This window comes from Lepidochelys kempii, chromosome 8 (assembly GCF_965140285.1).
Source record: "Lepidochelys kempii isolate rLepKem1 chromosome 8, rLepKem1.hap1, whole genome shotgun sequence".
Classification (NCBI taxonomy): Eukaryota; Metazoa; Chordata; order Testudines; family Cheloniidae; genus Lepidochelys; species Lepidochelys kempii.
This window is the reverse complement of record NC_136387.1, coordinates 97,457,548-97,476,183: the sequence shown is the minus strand read 5'-3', so window position 1 is coordinate 97,476,183 and position 18,636 is coordinate 97,457,548. Positions and strand designations below refer to the sequence as shown.

Below are 18,636 nucleotides of genomic sequence, written 5' to 3'. Positions count from 1 at the left end.
TTAAAAACCCTTGCTACTAGACTAGCAGTCTCATGTACCAATTCTTTCAGTATTCTGGGATGGAAATTATCTAGTTCCCCTTCTTACACTACATCTTTCTCATGGGTATATGCAATAGTTCTTTCCAGCACAGGATCCCCCTATCAAGAATCCCTTCAACATTTATCCTCCTATAAGAATTTTTTCATGAAAGATATGTGGATCTGTGATTTCCTTCTCTCTAAATCCTCATTCTTCTGAGATTTGCGGTCTTCTTTGATTTTATTAGATGAGACATAAGAAATTATTGAAGGGAGTCAAGTATCAGAGGGGTAGCCGTGTTAGTCTGAATCCACAAAAACAAGAAGTGCGGTGGCACCTTAAAGACTAACAGATTTATTTGGACATAAGTTTTTGTGGATAAAATACCCACTTCTTCAGATGCAATTTAGTCTTTAAGGTGCCACTGGACTCCTTGTTGTTTTATTGAAGGGAGTGTGAATGTGTGTGTTTGTTTCTGCAACTAAAGTAATTTATTTGTGAAACTCCATGATGAAGGTCCTATGACACACAACTATTAATTTCTATACAGTAGAGGACAGTGGTGTGTATGTATGCACGTTTACATATACAAGCACAAGAGTCGTGGACTGAAATAAATAACACATTGTAAAATGTAACCCAAAAGATAAGCAAATTGCAGATAAATAATATAAAAGGAAAAAACACATTCCCTCATAGGCAAGTTACTGATTGTCTAAAGCTAGGGAACAAAGAGGCAATTTGATTTTGGTGGTTGTATTTTCTTGGCTTCCCTTTTAAAAATAAATAATTGTTGGGATTCTACAGTAAATGTACAATAATGGTTTTTGTATATCTGTCAGTTGTTCTTCAGTGTATGTGTGTTTATATGAGAAATGTGTGTGTTGTCTGTGTGTATGTATTATCGGTTCAGCTGTGTATGTTATTCTTGTGTGTACAGTTGTGTGTCCCTAGGTAGATGGTATTGTGTGTATGTCATTGTATGTCCACTTATGTATGGTTATATATCTTCGGTGGATACTTGTGTGTTTCTTTGCGTCTGGATGGATGGTTGTCCCTATGGGTGGGGGATTGTGTGTCCCCATGTGTGATTTGTATATATAGTTATGATTGTCTCCTCTGGTATATATCCCTGTGTGTGATTTGTGGGTGCAGTTATGGTTCTCCCTATGGTGTATTCCTTGTGCATGGGTGCATGTCCCTGTTCGTTGGTATGTATGGTTTGGGAGTACGTATCTTTTTGTGTATATGGAATGAAATTTGTGTGTACATTATGGTTGTCTCTCTGGTGTGTGTCCCTGTGTGTGTAGTTATGGTTGTCTCTCTGGTATATATATCCCTCTGTGTGTGTGAGATGTGTGTGTCATTACGGTTGTCTCCCTGGTGTGTGGTTGTGTGTCTCAGTGTGTGAGAAGTGTATGTTGTTATAGTTGTCTCTCTGGTGTAAATCTGTGTGTGGTTGTGTGTCCAGCGGTGTCATTACAGCTGTCTCCCTGGTGTATCTCCATGTGTGTGAGAAGTGTATGTTGTCATAGTTGTCTCTCTGGTGTATATCTGTGTGTATGGTTGTGTGTCTGGGAGTGTGGCATTACAGCTGTCTCCCTTGTATGTCCATGTATGTGTGTAGTTGTGTGGGGTGTGTATGTGTGTGTGTGAGATGTGTAGTTGTCTCCCTAGTACATAGCTGTGTGTGGGATTCTGTGTCCAGGTGTGTGGCACTACGGCTGTCTCCCTGGTGTATGTCTGTGTGTAGTTGTGTGGTGTGTATGATGTGTAGTTGTCTCCTTGGTGTATAGCTGTGTGTGTGTTTCTGTGTGGTTCTGTGTCTAGGTGTGTGGTATTAGGCCTGTCTCCCTGGTGTATGTTGGTATATGTGTATATTTGTGTGGTGTGTGTGTGAGAGAGAGATGTGTATGCTGGTATAGTTGTCTCCCTGGCATGTAGCTGTGTGTGGTTGTGTGGCATTCGGGCTGTCTCCTTGGTTTGTGTCCGTGACAGTTGTGTGGTGTGTGTGTGAGTGAGAGATGTGGATGCTGGTGTCGTTGTCTCCCTGCAGTGCCCCGCTGGGTCCCGTCTCGGGGACGAGGGAAGTGGAGGCCCCGGCCCCGGCCCCGGCCCCGTGTCGCGACGGGCGAGTGCGGCAGGCTCCCCGCTCCCCCGCCCCGCCGGCGGTGCCGCAGTGCCGTGCGCTGCGTCTGGGGCCGGCCAGGGGGCGCTGGCTGCTGCTCGCCGAGGCGGCCTCGGCCGCGGAGAGAGCTCGCCCGGGCTGGCTTGGCGTGAGGGCGGGCGCCGGCCTCTCCAGCGCTCGCTCGCTGTGTGTGCGGGGCCCGCCCAGGAGCGGCGGCGAGCGGAGCGGGGCCCGGGGGATCCCTTCAGCCATGCAGACCCGGCGGCGCCTGCTGCCTCCCGAGGTGAGTGAGCCGGCCCGCGCCCTCCACCCCGAAGGCCCGGGCATCCCGCTCCCCAGGCCCCTGCTGCCCGATGTCAGGCCCTGGCGGCCGCCCAGGGCGGGGGCTGGCTACCGGGGGAAGCCCCCTCACCTGGCGGGAGCGCCGCGGTCCCTAGCGTGTCGTGAACGGGGACCAGGGCTGGGGGCTCGACGGAGCCAGGAGCCCCCCTCCACCTGGGGCAGCCAGAGGGGAGAGACCCCCCCACCCACCGAGGAAGAGGTCAGGGACGACTCCTCAGCGAGCCCCCAGCCCCGGGCCCCCCCTCCCCCGTCTGCGGCTGAGGGTGCTGGAGCCCCCCAGCCCCGGGGACCCCCGTCTGCGGCTGAGGGTGCTGGAGCCCCCCAGCCCCGGGGACCCCCGTCTGCGGCTGAGGGTGCTGGAGCCCCCCAGCCCCGGGGACCCCCGCCTGCGGCTGAGGGTGCTCGAGCCCCCCACTCCCCCTTTCTGAGCACCCAGCCTTCGGATCCCAGAGAGGAGGGAAAGAGCCCTCTAGAGTGCAGTTAGGCTCCCTCTAGAGTGCTCCTTGTGCCTTCTAATATGTTGCTCCTCCCTGAACCCCCAGCCCTGGGATCCCTGCATCTCTTTGCTCTGTATCTGGCATGGTAGCAGCCCCACTTGTAAGGGATGCTGTTTATGTGACTCAGTTTTTTTGTGAAACCCCAGAATTGGGGGGGTGAAACAAACCCCTGTTTGCCCCTAAGGTGCCTCTCTCAGACCCTGGACCTAAATCCTAAAGGGGAGGTTTGTAACTAGTATCTTTTTAGTACTATGCTTGAGATGTCTTTATGGGTTGTGAACATTATTATTTCATGGTGGTGTGATGTGAAGCATGTCACTTCTGCAAGGGCAGTGGTGATGGGGAGGAAAGGGTATGTTTTATAACATCTACAGTTATATTAAACCATAGACTCATAGGACTGCAAGGGACCTCGAGAGGTCATCTAGTCCAGTCCCCTGCACTCAAGGCAGAACTAAGTATTATCTAGACCATCCGTGACAGGTGTTTGTCCAACCTGCTCTTAAAAATCCCCAATGATGGAGATTATACAACCTCCCTAGGCAATTTATTCCAGTGCTTAATCACTCTGACAGGAAGTTTTTCCTAATGTCCAACCTAAACCGCCCTCGCTGTAATTTAAGCCCATTGCTTCTTGTCCTATCCTCAGAGGTTAAGAAGAACATTTTTCTTCCTCCTCCTTGTAACAGCCTTTTATGTACTTGAAAACAGTTATCATGTCCCCTCTCAGTCTTCTCTTTTCCAGACTAAACAAACCCAATTTTTTCAATCTTCCCTCATAGGTCATTTAATCATTTTTCAGAGTAACAGCCGTGTTAGTCTGTATTCGTAAAAAGAAAAGGAGTACTTGTGGCACCTTAGAGACTAACCAATTTATTTGAGCATGAGCTTTCGTGAGCTACAGCTAATCATTTTTGTTGCTCTTCTCTGGATTTTCTCCAATTTGTTCACATCTTTCCTGAAATGTGGTGCCCAGAACTGGACACAGTACTCTAGCTGAGGCCTAATCAGTGCGGAGTAGAGCGGGAGAATTACTTCTCATGTCTTGCTTACAATACACCTGCTAATACATTCCAGAATGATGTTTGCTTTTTTTGCATTTAGTTTGTAATCCACTATGACCCCCAGATCCCTTTCTGCAGTACTCCTTCCTAGGCAGTGATTTCCCATTTTGTATGTGTGCAACTGATTGTTCCTTCCTAAGTGGAGTACTTTGCATTTGTCCTTATTGAGTTTCATTCTGTTTACTTCAGACCATTTCTCCAGTTTGTCCAGATCATTTTGAATTTTAATCCTATCCTCCAAAGCACTTGCAACCCCTCTCAGCTTGGTATACTCCACAGACTTTATAAGTGTACTCTTTATGCCATTATCTAAATCAGTGGTTCTCCAACTTTTGTACTGGTGACCCCTTTCACATACCAAGCCTCTAAGTGTGACCCCCCCCTTATAAAAGAAAAACACTTTTAAATATATTTAACACCATTATAAATGCTGGAGGCAAAGTGGGGTTTGGAGTGAAGGCTGACAGCTCGCGACCCCCCATGTAATAACCTCGTGACCCCCTGAGGGGTCTTGACCCCCAGTTTGAGAACCCCTGATCTAAATCATTGATGAAGATATTGAACAGAACCGTACCCTGCGGGACCCCACTCGTTATGCCCTTCCAGCATGACTGTGAACCACTGATAACTACTCTCTGGGAACGATTTTCCAACCAATTATGCACCCACATTATAGTAGCTCCATCTAGATTGCATTTCCCTAGTTTGTTTATGAGAAGATCAAGAGAGACAGTATCAAAAGCCTTACTAAAGTCAAGATATGACCACATCTACCGCTCCTCCAATCACCCCCATCCATGATCGTGTCCAACAATAAAAATAATCAGCTCCCTCAATATTTCAGGTTTTGTCAGTTGTGTACTAATCCTTTGGTCATAAACAGGTCCAGATGATGCATTGTGTCTGAAGGACTGTTTTTAACATGCCAACTAGCTTGGAAACGAGTACCAGATGGGAATTAATAGACCTTCAATTTTAGAGTTAACTATCTTGTTTATCGCTTTATTTAAAAAGTTTTACAATTATTTTTTAACAAATCTGAGCCTTCCAGGGATTTCATTGTTAGGTATACTTTTATTCAAACGTTTCTGTTAGAGATGGACCAAAATGTGAAACTTCAAATCCAACCACCTTCCAATTTGGGTGGTTGTAGTGCTTATTTAGAATTCTTAGATGAACCTTCCTTCCCCTAAGATTTTGATTCCAGATTGGATTCAAAACAGGAAGGGGCCTACTCGAGTGAGTAGGGGAGAGATGGAAGTTATGCTGTAATAAAAGCTGTTCTGATGTTTGGGAAAGTTTTATTGTTTAGAAAGTGTTTTTAGACATAGTAATTGAATTTTAGTAACAGGTTGTTTTCTGTTGTGTGGAATGCACCTAGGCTGTAGGTATGCCTGACAGATAATTCAGTGATCAAAAGAGTATGAAAAATGTATAGATACATAAAAATGTAAATGTTTATAAGTTCTGGTTCACATGTATCCATTTTATGAGATATCAGCCCAAGATAGAGGAAATGGTATCCAATCCAAACCTGGACCCAGATTCAATCTCCAAACCAAGCCCTCATCTAAATCTAATACATAACTAGCTCTAAACACTGCCTGACTCTCTAATTTCCATATTTTAGATTGGCAGATTCAACTCCTTTAAACCTATGTTATAGGGTTCAGTACTAGGTCAGGTACAAATTAAATATATTTGTTTTTAATTTGGCACAATTTAATTTGGCACAAGAGCTCTCCTGCCAACAAAAAACTTTCACCCCGCATCAAGTGAAAGCGGTTTTGTCGGCAGGAAAGCGCTCCTGCCGACAAAGCGCTGTTCACACCGGTGCTTTTCATCAGTAAAACTTTCCTCATTCGGGGGTGTGTATTTTTTTTTAACACCCCTGAATGACAAAAGTTTTGCTGATGAAGTGCCAATGTAGGCAAACCCTTAGCAAATACTGATTTCTGTCTTTCTATTGAGTCTTGTTGATTTCTGTCGTTCTATTGGGTCTTATTTATTTACTTATTAATGCTCCAGTATCCTCAAAGATGCTAGCACAGCTCTGGGTCTGCACAAAAGGGCAAAGCATTTAATGTATATGCTAAGTATATATTATTGTTTTTTCAATGAAGTGGCAGATAGGGACACCCATCCCTCCGACATCCCTGGATACGTGGTCATTTCCCATCAGATAACTTCGTTAGGTCAGATTTGTGCCAATGATGCTTGTGAGTTCTTGTATTAAAAGAAGTGCACTTACTGCACCAATTAAACTTTGCAGCATTATTTGTGTTTCTCATTTTCCTGGTCTTAACGTGGCGTTCAAGAAGTATCACCACTTTATGTTTCAGTGTTTTGAGTTAATATAGAATAATGAAAGTGTTTCTGTATGACTTACTTGAAACATTTAATGGAAACGTGAAATGAAACCATTATTCATTTTGCAAATGTTCTTTCAAAGTACAGTATTTATATTTGCTCTAAATTTTAAATGTTTCTTTTGGTGAATAATAAAAAATGAATTTACATTACAGAATTCATAGCAAGATTATCATTGGAGGTCTGGTGATGATTTATTTATTTTTCTACAAGTAGTATGATATACTTACACTGAACATTACCAACTCTTTTAAGAAGCAGATCAAAGAGCTTTTCAGATCCCATAATAGCAGTTCTGTCCATGAATGACACTGTAACTATTAGAGAGGCTTTCCGTTTTGCAGATTTAGTGTTGTCATGTCAAAACTGCTTTGAACTCAATACACATGTTCACCTACCTGTTTTTGCTTTAAGTACTGTATGATCTAACAATTGATTTGGGGTCGGTAGGATAAAAGCTAATTCAGATGTAGTTATGAATCCAGAATGTGGGTATACACAGTGATTGCAAATATAAGGTGAAATAACAAGTTTGTATGTTCACCAAGAAATATATTAAACAAAATCAGTTGGCCAATCTGATTGCTAGATGGCTCAGAGGTGTCAATAAACAAAAATTTAAATTAAGACTTAATGGCACTGTCAGGTTAAAAATAGTTCACAAAAATATATTTCTTTAAATATTAGTAACAAAGCTCAGATTCTAAAAAGTAAAAATTTTAATCAGCTAATTTTGTTTGCTATTGTTTACTTTTTACATTCCACTCAGCAATTTAAACCGGTCTATCTCACTTTTGTTTCTACTCAGTTTCACTTTTCTGGTGCTCATGTGCTTATTGTTCCATTAGCAGGGTTGCAAATACTACTGGGGAATGTTTAAGGAAGATACAGAGCTGGGGGTCTTCTATTCCAGCTTCTGTCCAGACTTTTTCTTGCCATGGGCAAGTCACTTAACTTTTGAGTGTCTTAAATTTGCCTGTCACAGGTTCAGGTTATCTGCACCTTTTTGGTCCCACCTTTTCGGCCTGCTCAAGGAATGCTCTAGCTTTCACCCCTGTCTGGGTAGGGACCCTTGTCCTATTCCCAATTCCTTCTGACTAGAGATTTTAGGCTGCAGCCTCCTGCTCCTGACTGTGATTCTCCCCAAGCATATCACACAAACATCCAGCCCCTTGCTCCTTTATTTCTTTCCAAGGACAATGGCTTGGTCTTTACAAATGACCAGACAGTCTTTGTAAGCAGACTGTATGTATTCAGGGATGAAGAGCATACAGAGAAAATGTATACACACTGCAAATGTACATGCACAGCAAATATACCATAAACCACGCATTTTCCACATAGGCAATCTGGCAGGCCAGTGCCCTTCAAACCTTTTGTCCAGGGTTGGGTCCCTTTCTTAGTCAAAAGGTCATGTCTGTTTGTTAGATCAGAAAGAAGATCCCTGAATCTAGTTAAACTCAACCTTTTATGCCAAAAACCTTTCTTTGTTTCCTTGGGCCTCTGGTATCTGTTTGGCTCAGAAATGCAAACCACCTTAGGGTAGTACTACTTCGGAGTTGTTTACAATCTAAGAAACTGTAGTGATCACCCCCAACTGTTTTTAGTTCCAGGAGCAGTTGTGGTAACCCTCCTCCCATAGAGCTGAACACAGTTCCTACTCCACAATGATAGACAGAACATTCCCAAAATTAATACTGTGTGGTCCCCAAAAATGCTGTATGTAGTTGCAATATCTGTGACAGTTGCTATCAGTTAAATAGGGATAACACTAACCTTACCCTTTTTGGGACTGTGACAAGTGCTGGTCTCATATGATGACGGACCCATTGCTGGGGGGTGTGTGTGCAAAGGGTCACATGACACTCCCCAAAGTGCCTGGGCAGGGCCAGAGCTGGAAGGGAAGAGGCAGGTCCAGAGCCTCTCCTCTTCCGTCCACACTGCCTGGTGCAGCAGCTGCATTCTCCCAGGCAGCCTCCAGCCTTGGCAGGCTGTGTGGCCAGAGGCTGCTTGGGAGATGCCAGGGGACTGGAGCAGAGTGCCCCTCCCCCCACGCCAGGTAATGTGGGATGGGAAGAGGACGGGGAGTGCGCAGGGCCCCCGGGCTGGGGGTGGAGTGGGGACGAGTCATGTGGGGGGTGGGGTGGAGTCACATAAAGGGGTCACGTGGGGGTGGGGATGAGTCATATGGGGAGGTCACGTGCCCCCCTTTAGCTGGTGCCCCCTTTGTGTCCCTCCTACTAGTCACCTGCTAAATTAACTAGTGTTTCTAATTTTTAGTGGCTTTTGGATAGATGACAATGTGCAGTCTTGCCTACACTGGAGAATTGACAAAGAAATCCCCACTACTTCAGCTGGACCAGTGGTGGAACGAGTGGGAGCCCCGATGTAGACAAGGCTCTGGTGGTTCGACCTGTAAACCACCATTTTAGTTCTAATCAAATGGTGGTAAAAATGGGTCTGGTTGCTGGAGCCTTACGTATGCTAGGACTCCTACTAGTTCTAACCCCAGCTCTGCTGAATTGGTAGGATTTTTTGTCAACAATTTCCCCAGTGTTGACAAAGCCTTGAAATGGCAGTACTGTTTTAATCTAATCTGATTTTTAAGAAATCATTGCATTTCTATTAATAGTTTGTAAAATCATTTTTAAACAATCTAAATATTGTCTAAAGTACCTGAGTGTGCCTTTGAAGTAATTTATTCATAAAATGTACAATATTTGATGTATGATACTATTAAACACACTTTAATCCAGTACATAAACCCTCTTTTAATTCATTGATTTGATGTCACAACTATAAATACTGAAATTTTCAGGAGAAGAAAAAAAAATCACATTAAACAATTTAACTTTTAAAACTGGTGCAATTTAAAAAGTATTCTAGGAACTAATTGTTATAGTGCAATGATTTATTTTTTTAAATGCCTGTTTTATCACATAACAACATATGCATTACGGCCGCTAAATGGACATTTCATCTGTACTGTGATCGAGTGAGTGACAGCTTTACTCTTCACATATTAATCTTTATCTGGTTTTGGTGTCTAATTTATACACAGCCTTAGCACATCAGAACAGAAATGCTGTTCCCTAATACAACAAAAATAGGTACTATATCATAGTTTTCAGACTTTGTTTTGTATTTGGGCTGGTCTTAACTATGGGGAGATGCAGCAGCCAGCAGGTGGAATTGTTGTAGCAGAGATCGATTTAGCGGGTCTAGTGAAAACCCGCTAAATCAACAGCAGAGCACTCTCTAGTCGACCCCTGGTAATCCAGCTTTCTGAAAAGAGTAAGGGAAGTTGATGGGAGAGTGTCTCCCGTCAACACAGTGCAATGAAGACACCGGGGTAAGTTGATCTAAGCTACGTCAATTCCAGCTACGTTATTCACGTAGCTTGAGTAGCATAACTTAGGTTGACTTACCCCCGTAGTGAAGACAGGCCCTCAGTCGTTCCAAACCATGCCATATAATAAATTGCCACTGCTCCCACTTTTAGGCCAGCTTGATAATCCAGCAGGGCACAGTAGCTGGTCTTGTATCACAAAATTACACTGTGGATGGGATGGAGCTTAATTTATCATTAGTGTATATTGGATGCTTCTTCGCTGTTTGGTGCACTCAGCATATAAAAATACACTTACACAAATATAAAAATGCACATCTGTTAAACTACAGTATTTGCAGGTCACTTTAAATAGCACATACGGAAATGGGCTAAATGTCAAATTGTAATTCTGAAATTCTTGTCAATGCGTTTGTTTTTGTATAAGTGGTGAAAGGTGAATGAAAAGTCAGTTTGCTTTACACAACGTACTGTACTTTTTTGATGCTATAACTGTTTTTAAATGTAAAGTGTCGTTTAATATTGAACATCAATATACACATGTATTTGTAATTAATAATACATGACTATCGTTGATATTTGAATAACATACTTTTCTGTGTATCATACTTTCCTAGCTTGCGAAGTCTTCAATTAATTTGTTACCTGTAAAATATATTTGCAGTTTTCTTTCTCAATTGATATAGTTCCCCCCCCCCATTTTTGGAAAAGATCTATATTAATGCACAAGGAATAGAAACTGATTTTGGAGACTGATGTAGAAGAAACTGGTATAAATTAAATGTCCCGTGTTCACTGAATTTTTTTTCTTGCTAGTCCTTTGTTTTTCTGTAGCTGTCTTTTCATCTCTGCTGGTCAGCGTCACTTCTCTACAGATGCATTTATACATCCTCTTTTGCCTTTTAAGTGAACATGTAAAGAAGATCTTTTTTTGTTGCTTACAAAACTTGAATTAAGTAGAGGTCCTGAGTACTCGGTTGCTTGAGTGAAGTGTAAGATATGTGAGTGTCAGACCTGGGCCTTTCTGGATACTGTGTGTGTGTGACTAAATGTTGTAAATCCTATTACCCAGAGTAATGTGCATGGTTAATGTAATGTTCCTCATCTGATACCTTAATGATCAACTAGGAATCCAGATTGAAGATTGTAGTTGAAGTGGCTTGAAGAATTGGCTTCTCTTATCACTTGGAAGTGTGGTAGGCACACTGTGTTGACAATTTCATCTGTGTTAGCTGTAATGTTTTGATTGGGATCTTACCAGGAGTGTTTGAGGCACAGAACATCACATGCCCTGGAAAGCAGAGGCAAGAAAATAGGTGAGTGTTGGAGAAATGAACGGGAAAAAGGGAGCGAGACTGGGAAATCAATAAGGAGATTAGTCCTTTTTTTTTTCTTATACAGTGCCTAAAGTCTGCAAAGTGCTTTACAGACAGATAATATAGATACAGTCTCTGCTCTGAGTAGGTTAAAATCTAAGGTCCTGATCCTATGAAGGGAACTGCCATTGTCTGGAGCCCTAATTATTTTGGGGGGAATCTGAAAGAGGAAATCACTTTGCAGGATCGGGACCTAATTGTATTCATGAAGCAGCAAAAGAGAGCAAACAGTGATAGGAAGCATATGGGTTAAAATAATCTGTCTCACCTTGACCTGCTTGTTTGTTTGGTTCACCTATTATATCTTGTCTCTTAGATTGTAAGTGCTTTGGAGCAAAGCCTTTTGTATAAGTTTGTACAGTATTTATCACAGTGGGCTCCAGCCTGCTTAGTCCCAGAGCTGCCACAAATGATAAATAAATAATTAGGTCATGCAATTACTCAGGTTTGTTACAATCTTGACTTTATTATTTTACTGCCTTTATGCGTGTACATAAATATATAACCTTCAAACGATTATATTTAAACATATAAGTTTATTTACTTGAGTTTTTGTTTAGAGGGAGACTTGAGAAAAGGGCACAGATAGAAGTGGAGTAAGAAAATGCAGATTGGAAGAAGGAACAAAGGAAGGAAAGATATGGGCATTAACAGACATGGATGAAAATGTTTGAGAAGGAAAACTGGACAAAGATACTGAGAGAAAGTAGTTCAGAAATTGACTGCTATTGCATCTGAAATTCAAAGGTTTTGATAGTGATTGTGAAAACTCAGTAGTAATGGGGGATTTCAACTATCCCCATATCGACTGGGTACATGTCACCTCAGGACGGGATGCAGAGATAAAGTTTCTTGACACCTTAAATGACTGTTTCTTGGAGCAGCTAGTCCTGGAACCCATAAGAGGAAAGGCAATTCTTGATTTAGTCCCAACTGGAGCACAGGACCTGGGCCAAGATTTGAATATAGCTGGGCCACTTGGTAATAGAGACCATAATATAATTAAATGTAACATCCCTGTGGTGGGGAAAACTCCACAGCAGCCCAACACCGTAGCATTTAATTTCAGAAACAGGAACGACACAAAAATGAGGAGGTTAGTTAAACAGAAATTAAAAGGTACAGTGCCAAAAGTGAAATCCCTTCAAGGTGCATGGAAACTTTTTAAAGGCACCGTAATAGAGCCTCAACTTAAATGTATACCCCAAAATTAAAAAAACATATTAACAGAACCAAAAAACTGCCATCGTGGCTAAACAACAAAGTAAAAGAAGCAGTGAGAGGCAAAAAGGCATCCTTTAAAAAGTGGAAGTTAAATCCTAGTGAGGAAAATAGAAAGGAGCATAAATTCTGGCAAATGAAGTATAATAATATAATTAGGAAGGCTAGAAAAGCATTTGAAAAACAGCTAGCCAAAGACTCGAAAAGTAATAGCAAAAATTCTTTTAAGTACATCAGAAGCAGGAAGCCTGCTAAACAACCAGTGGGGCCACTGGATGATTGAGATGCTAAATGAGCACTCAAGGATGATAAGGCCATTGCGGAGAAACTTATGAATTCTTTGCGTTGGTCTTCACAGCTGAGGATGTGAGGGAGATACCCAAACCTGAGCCATTCTTTTTAGGTGACAAATCTGACTGTCCCAGATTGAGGTGTCATTAGAGGAGGTTTTGGAACAACTTGATAAACTAAACAGTAATAAGTCACCAGGACCAGATGGTATCACCCAAGAGCTCTGAAGGAACTCAAATGTGAAATTGCAGAACTACTAACAGTATTCTGTAATCATTTAAATCAGCTTCTGTACCAAATGACTAGAGGATAGCTAATGTGACGCAATTTTTAAAAAGGGCTCCAGAGGTGATCCCATCAATTACAGGCCAGTTAGCCTGACTTCAGTACCGGGGAAACTGGTTGAAACTATAGTAAAGAACAGAATTGTCAGATACATTAGATGAGCATAATTTGTTGAGGAAGAGTCAACATGGTTTTTATAAAGTGAAATCATGCCTCACCAATCTACTAGAATTCTTTGAGGGGGTCAACAAGCATGTGGACAAGAGGGATCCTGTGTATATAGTGTACTTAGATTTTCAGAAAGCCTTTGACCGGGTCCCTCACCAAAAGCTCTTAAGTAAAGTAAGCTGTCATGGGATAAGAGGGGAGGTCCTCTCTTATATAGATAACTGGTTAAAAGACAGAAACAAAGGGTAGGAATAAATGTTCAGTTTTCAGAATGGAGAGAGGTAAATAGTGGGGTCCACCAGTTGTCTGTACTGGGACCAGTCCTATTCAACATATTCATAAATGATCTGGAAAAAGGGGTAAACAGTGAGGTGGCAAAATTTGAAGATGATACAAAACTACTCAAGATAGTTTAAGTCCAAAGCAGATTGTGAATAGCTGTAAAGGGATCTCACAAAACTGGGCGACTGGACAACAAAATGGCAGATGAAATTCAACGTTGATAAATGCAAAGTAATGCACATATAAAAAAATGATGGAATCTAAATTAGCTGTTACCACTCGAGAGATCTTGGAGTCATTATGGATAGTTCTCTGAAAATGTCCACTCAATGTGCAGCGGCAGTCAAAAAAGCAAACAGAACGTTGGACTCATTTAGAAAGGGATAGATGATAAGACAGAAAATATCATATTGCCTCTATATAAATTCATGATATGCCCACATCTTGAATACTGCAGATGTGGTTGCCCCAGCTCAAAAAGATGTATTGGAATTGGAAAAGGTTCATAAAAGGGCAACAAAAATGATCTAGAGGTATAGAATGGCTTCCATATGAGGAGAGATTAATAAGACTGGGACTTTTCAGCTTGGAAAAGAGATGGCTAAGGGGGGATATGTTAGAGGTCTAAAATCGTGACTGGTGTGGAAAAAGTAAATAAGGAAGTGTTATTAACACAAGAACTAGGGGTCACCAAATGATATTAATAGGCAGCAGGTTTAAAACAAACAATAGGAAGTATTTCTTCACACAGCACACAGTCAACCTGTGGAACTCTTTGCCAGAAGATGTTGTGAAGGCCAAGACTATAACAGCGTTCAAGAAAGAACTAGATAAATTCATGGAGGATAGGTCCATCAATGGCTATTAGCCAGGATGGGCAGGGGTGGTGTCCAGAGCCTCTGTTTGCAAGAAGCTGGGAGTGAGCGACAGGGAATGGATCACTAGATGATTACCTACTCTGTTCATTCCCTGTGGGGCACCTGGCATTGGCCACTGTTGGAAGACAGGATACTGGGCTAGATTGACCTTTGGTCTGACCCAGTATGGCCGTTTTAATATTCTTATTAGAATCTTCCCTATAATATAGAGAGCTGCCAAAAATAGGCACATTTTTGGACAACCTGGTTTTTAATAATTACTATTTTTTTTCAGAATTTTTAAATAGCTCGTTCTTGTCAACTGCTGGAAATGGCCCACCTTGATTATCACTACAAAAGGTCCCCGCCCCCCCGCTCTCCTGCTGGTATTAGCTCATCTTAAGTGATCACTCTCCTTACATTGTGTATGGTAACACCCATTGTTTCATGTTCTCTGTGTATATAAATCTCCCCATTGTATTTTCCACTGAATGCATCCGATGAAGTGAGCTGTAGCTCACGAAAGCTTATGCTAAAATAAATGTTAGTTTCTAAAGTGCCACAAGTACTCCTTTTCTTTTTGCGAATACAGACTAACATGGCTGCTACTCTAAAAGAAGTATCTTGATTCTCACTTACACTTGGGTGCCTTTACACCACTCTAGCAGTGAGAAGGAGCCTTAAAATGAATCTAAATATAATTTACTCAACTCTAAGGTCTCTTAACACTGCCAAGCTGGTGTAAAGGTAAATGAGAGTCAAGTATACAGAAATAGTAGTGGAGTCAATTCCAGCCCATAACAGTAGAACATTACAATTCTTGTACTGAGTTGCTAATTGCTGAAGACATATTACACAGCAGGACTTAATAATGCAGTTAGATAAAGAACATGTACATTTAGTAATGAACTTCTTAAAAACTGACAAGAAACAACAGTGACTAACATTCATGATATCATGCAGGTGAACATAAATCAATATAATGTAAATATGACAAAAGTACAAAGACTGCCATATAAGGGCAAATACCATTGTCACAGGATAGTAAGTTCTTCCTGATCCTTCCAAGGATATTTTAGGTCAAAAGGTATTATGAGAGAAATCTCCATAGGTACCTTATTTACTTTTGGAGTCTGATATGAAAATACCAGATTTCAGTAGTTTTAACTATTTGATCATCTATAATTCATAGATTATATAGCACTAACAGAGAGGGGAAGTGGATAGGGTGATCAAGATTGTAATAAATGATTGTTGTACAGATACACATTTAGCAAAGGTGACCACAGTATTGTTCAAAAATGAAAATAGCTAAGTGTGGTGATGAAAATGATTTTAATATTTGATAGACTACTATTCAGCATACTTAAATGGAATGTAGATGTGAAGGCTTATCTTCTGTATAGAATTTTCTTTTTCTGAAAACTCTATAAAGAGCCATTAGGTGGCTAATTAAATAGAATTGAGGTGATTTTCCTCTGTGGTTAATACATCTTGAAACTTGGTGGACCTATAAATAAGTAATAGCAAGTGATCTTTTTTTCTTCAAGTTGCATGTTGTTCAGATTTGACTTTTACTATAAGATACATTATCAGGTCTTCATGGGTTTTATAATGGGGATTGTTCTTTGGCAGTCCCCAAAGCTTAGTCAGTGAATCTAGTGGACCAGTCTTCATGAGGTAGTTTCCAGTTTTGCACTTATTTCCCAAATATAAAGGATACCTGTGAATTTCTGAATGGCCTTTGCCATATTTTTGAGGGGTCATTCTCTTTTCCTTTACATAGAAGCTGAGAGAGCTAATTATAATCAATTACAGGAGTTGTCACAGTAGATGATTGATTCCTATTGAGATGTGGGGCATTGTGCTTGATATAAGTTTACTCTTCAAGCCTGGTAGGCTTTAGGCTTTCTTCCACAGTGACGTATTCTAATAGTCAATCACTTGCCTTTCCGAAGAACAGACAAACATGCAAAATAAATTGTCCCATCTTAAAACAATTTGTCCCAAACTCTTATTTGATATGTTTTATTCTAGCCTTTATTAGGGAAATGTGGTCTATGTGAAATTGCTATAAGGTGGGTGCACAACCGGTTGAAAGACCATACTCAAAGAGTAGTTGTCAATGGTTTGCTGTCAAACTGGGAGGATATATCTGGTGGGGCCTCACAGGGGTCAGTCCTGGATCTGGTACTATTCAAGATTTCCATTAATGATTTGGATAATGGAGTGGAGAGTATGCTTATGAAATTTGTAGATTACACCAAGAGGGGAGGGTTTGCAAGCACATTGGAGGACAGGATTAAAATTCAAAATGGCCTCAACAAATTGGAGAACTGGTGTGAAATCAACAAGATGAAATTCAATATAGAGAAGTGCAATGTACTTCAGAAGGAAAAATCAAATGCACAGCTGTAAAATGGGGAATAACTGGCTAGGTGGTAGCACTGCTAAAGAGGATCTGGGAGTTACGGTGGAGCATGATTGAATGTGAGTCAACAAGGTGATGCAGTTGTAGAAAAGGCTAATATAATTCTGGGGTTTGTTAACAGGGTTGTCATATGTAAGATATGGGATGTAACTGTTCTGCTCTGCTTGGCACTGGTGAGGTCTCAGCTGGAGGGCTATGTCCGGTTCTGGGCATCACACTTTAGGAAAGATATGGATAAATTGGAGAAAGTCCAGAGGAGAGCAACAAAAAGGATAAAAGGTTTAGAAAACTTGATCTATGAGGAAAGGTTAAAAAAAACAGGGCATGTTTATTCTTGAGGAAAGAAGGTGTGGGGGGGGGTGGGGTTCTGATAATCTTTAAATATGTTAAAATATACTGTGATAAAGAGGATGGTGATCAGTTGTTCTTTATGTCCACTGTAGGTAGGGCAAGAAGTCATGGGCTTAATCTGTAGCAAGGGAGATTTAGGTTAGAGATTAAGAAAAACTTTCTAACTATAAGCGTAGTTAAACTCTGGAATAGGGCTCCAAGGCAGGTTGTGGAATCCATATCACTGGAGGTTTTGAAGAACCAGTTTTACTGTCAGGGATGGTCTAGATTTTCTTGATCCTGTCTCAGCCCAGGGGGGTGGACATGATGACTTTCAGAAGTACGTTTTTGTAATTCTGTGATTAGTGTCAAATTTGAAATAATTACTGTCAATTATATTATGCTCTAATTGCTGATTTAAAAAACAAACCAAATATAACTTATATTAATTACATGTTCTATGGAATGGGTCCATGACTAAATTCAGAAGAATGAATCAAGTTTAAATTAGAAAAGCATGAAATATACAATACATGAGATTTCTGTGTTACAGTATTTCAAACTGGGACATGTGAAATGCTAGCTTGAATTTATACTGCATAATGTATTAGGAGAGAGCTTTATCACATCATATCAAGGCCTATAGGTTGGGTTTCAGAGCCAACCAAAACTGCTCTTTTGTTAGCCAAAAGAGGTTGCATAAGAACGGCATGTAGTTTTCCCCTCCCGCTGCGTTCTGAAGGCCCTGCCTCCACAGCATTCTGAACATGTGAAGGTTTTTTGGCCTGAGTATTTTCTGTGTCAAGAAAATAAATTTTCCTCCCTCTAAAATAGAAAAGGGGTTTGTCTGCAGTGTTGGGCAATAGGATTTGTCCACTACTGTAAGCATTGCCATAGAGTAGGTGTCTTTTACCATCAGACAAGGATTGAAAGTGTTGTTTTATTTTTCTTCTGCCCTTGCTGGTTTGACTGGGAAGCCATATACAATGTTTCTTTGAGGCGGCTGTTGTTAGGTATACTCTGCTGCTGCTCTGACATGAGTGAATGTCTTTCCTTATTGGAGACGCAGCAGGAGACAAGAATGAAAATAGCAGCCTTAAAACAGCATGGGGGAAAAAAATATACAGGAAAAATGCAAATATCAGTGGAAAAGCTAGAGGTTCTTTCATTCCTCCTTAGTGAGAATTCATCTTTCCTTTGCAAAATCACTTAGACAAAGATAGAACTAAACAGAACGAACAGAAGTTCATTGGCTAATCTTTTATAGGCAAAGAGAAGAAAGAATACAAGTTACAATGGCTACTGCACATGGTCAGTGGAAAACCTGAAACACAACTATCTAATCTTGGGTTACTCCACATTGAGTAGCAGGAGCAATGGAAAATTTTAGAAGATGAAAAATCCAAGGATACTTGGTATTTCTGATGCTGTTGATGGGGAGGAACCATTAGAAAAGTTTTCATCTCTTTTAAATTAACTGAATTTAATCCCCTACTTACTGCTCTTAATAAAGTATTTCATAACCCAAATAAAAGATGAAACCATGGGCTCAACTCTTCTGATATTGACTCCAGCCTAATCTGTGGACGGGGGGGAATATCTGATAAAGTTTGACAGATGAAAG

The 18,636-nt window shown here is 41.1% G+C and overlaps 1 protein-coding gene across 1 annotated transcript in view; it reads left to right on the top strand.

Annotated features, from left to right (window-relative positions):
* Positions 1–2,235: 2,235 nt before the first annotated feature.
* The window catches only part of ZFYVE9 (zinc finger FYVE-type containing 9), a 94,767-nt gene continuing 78,366 nt past the window's right edge, over positions 2,236–18,636 (top strand). Inside the window, exon 1 of the mRNA XM_073357703.1 lies at positions 2,236–2,432. The gene's annotated coding sequence lies outside the window, so the exon portion shown is untranslated. The remainder of the gene's footprint in view (positions 2,433–18,636) is intronic.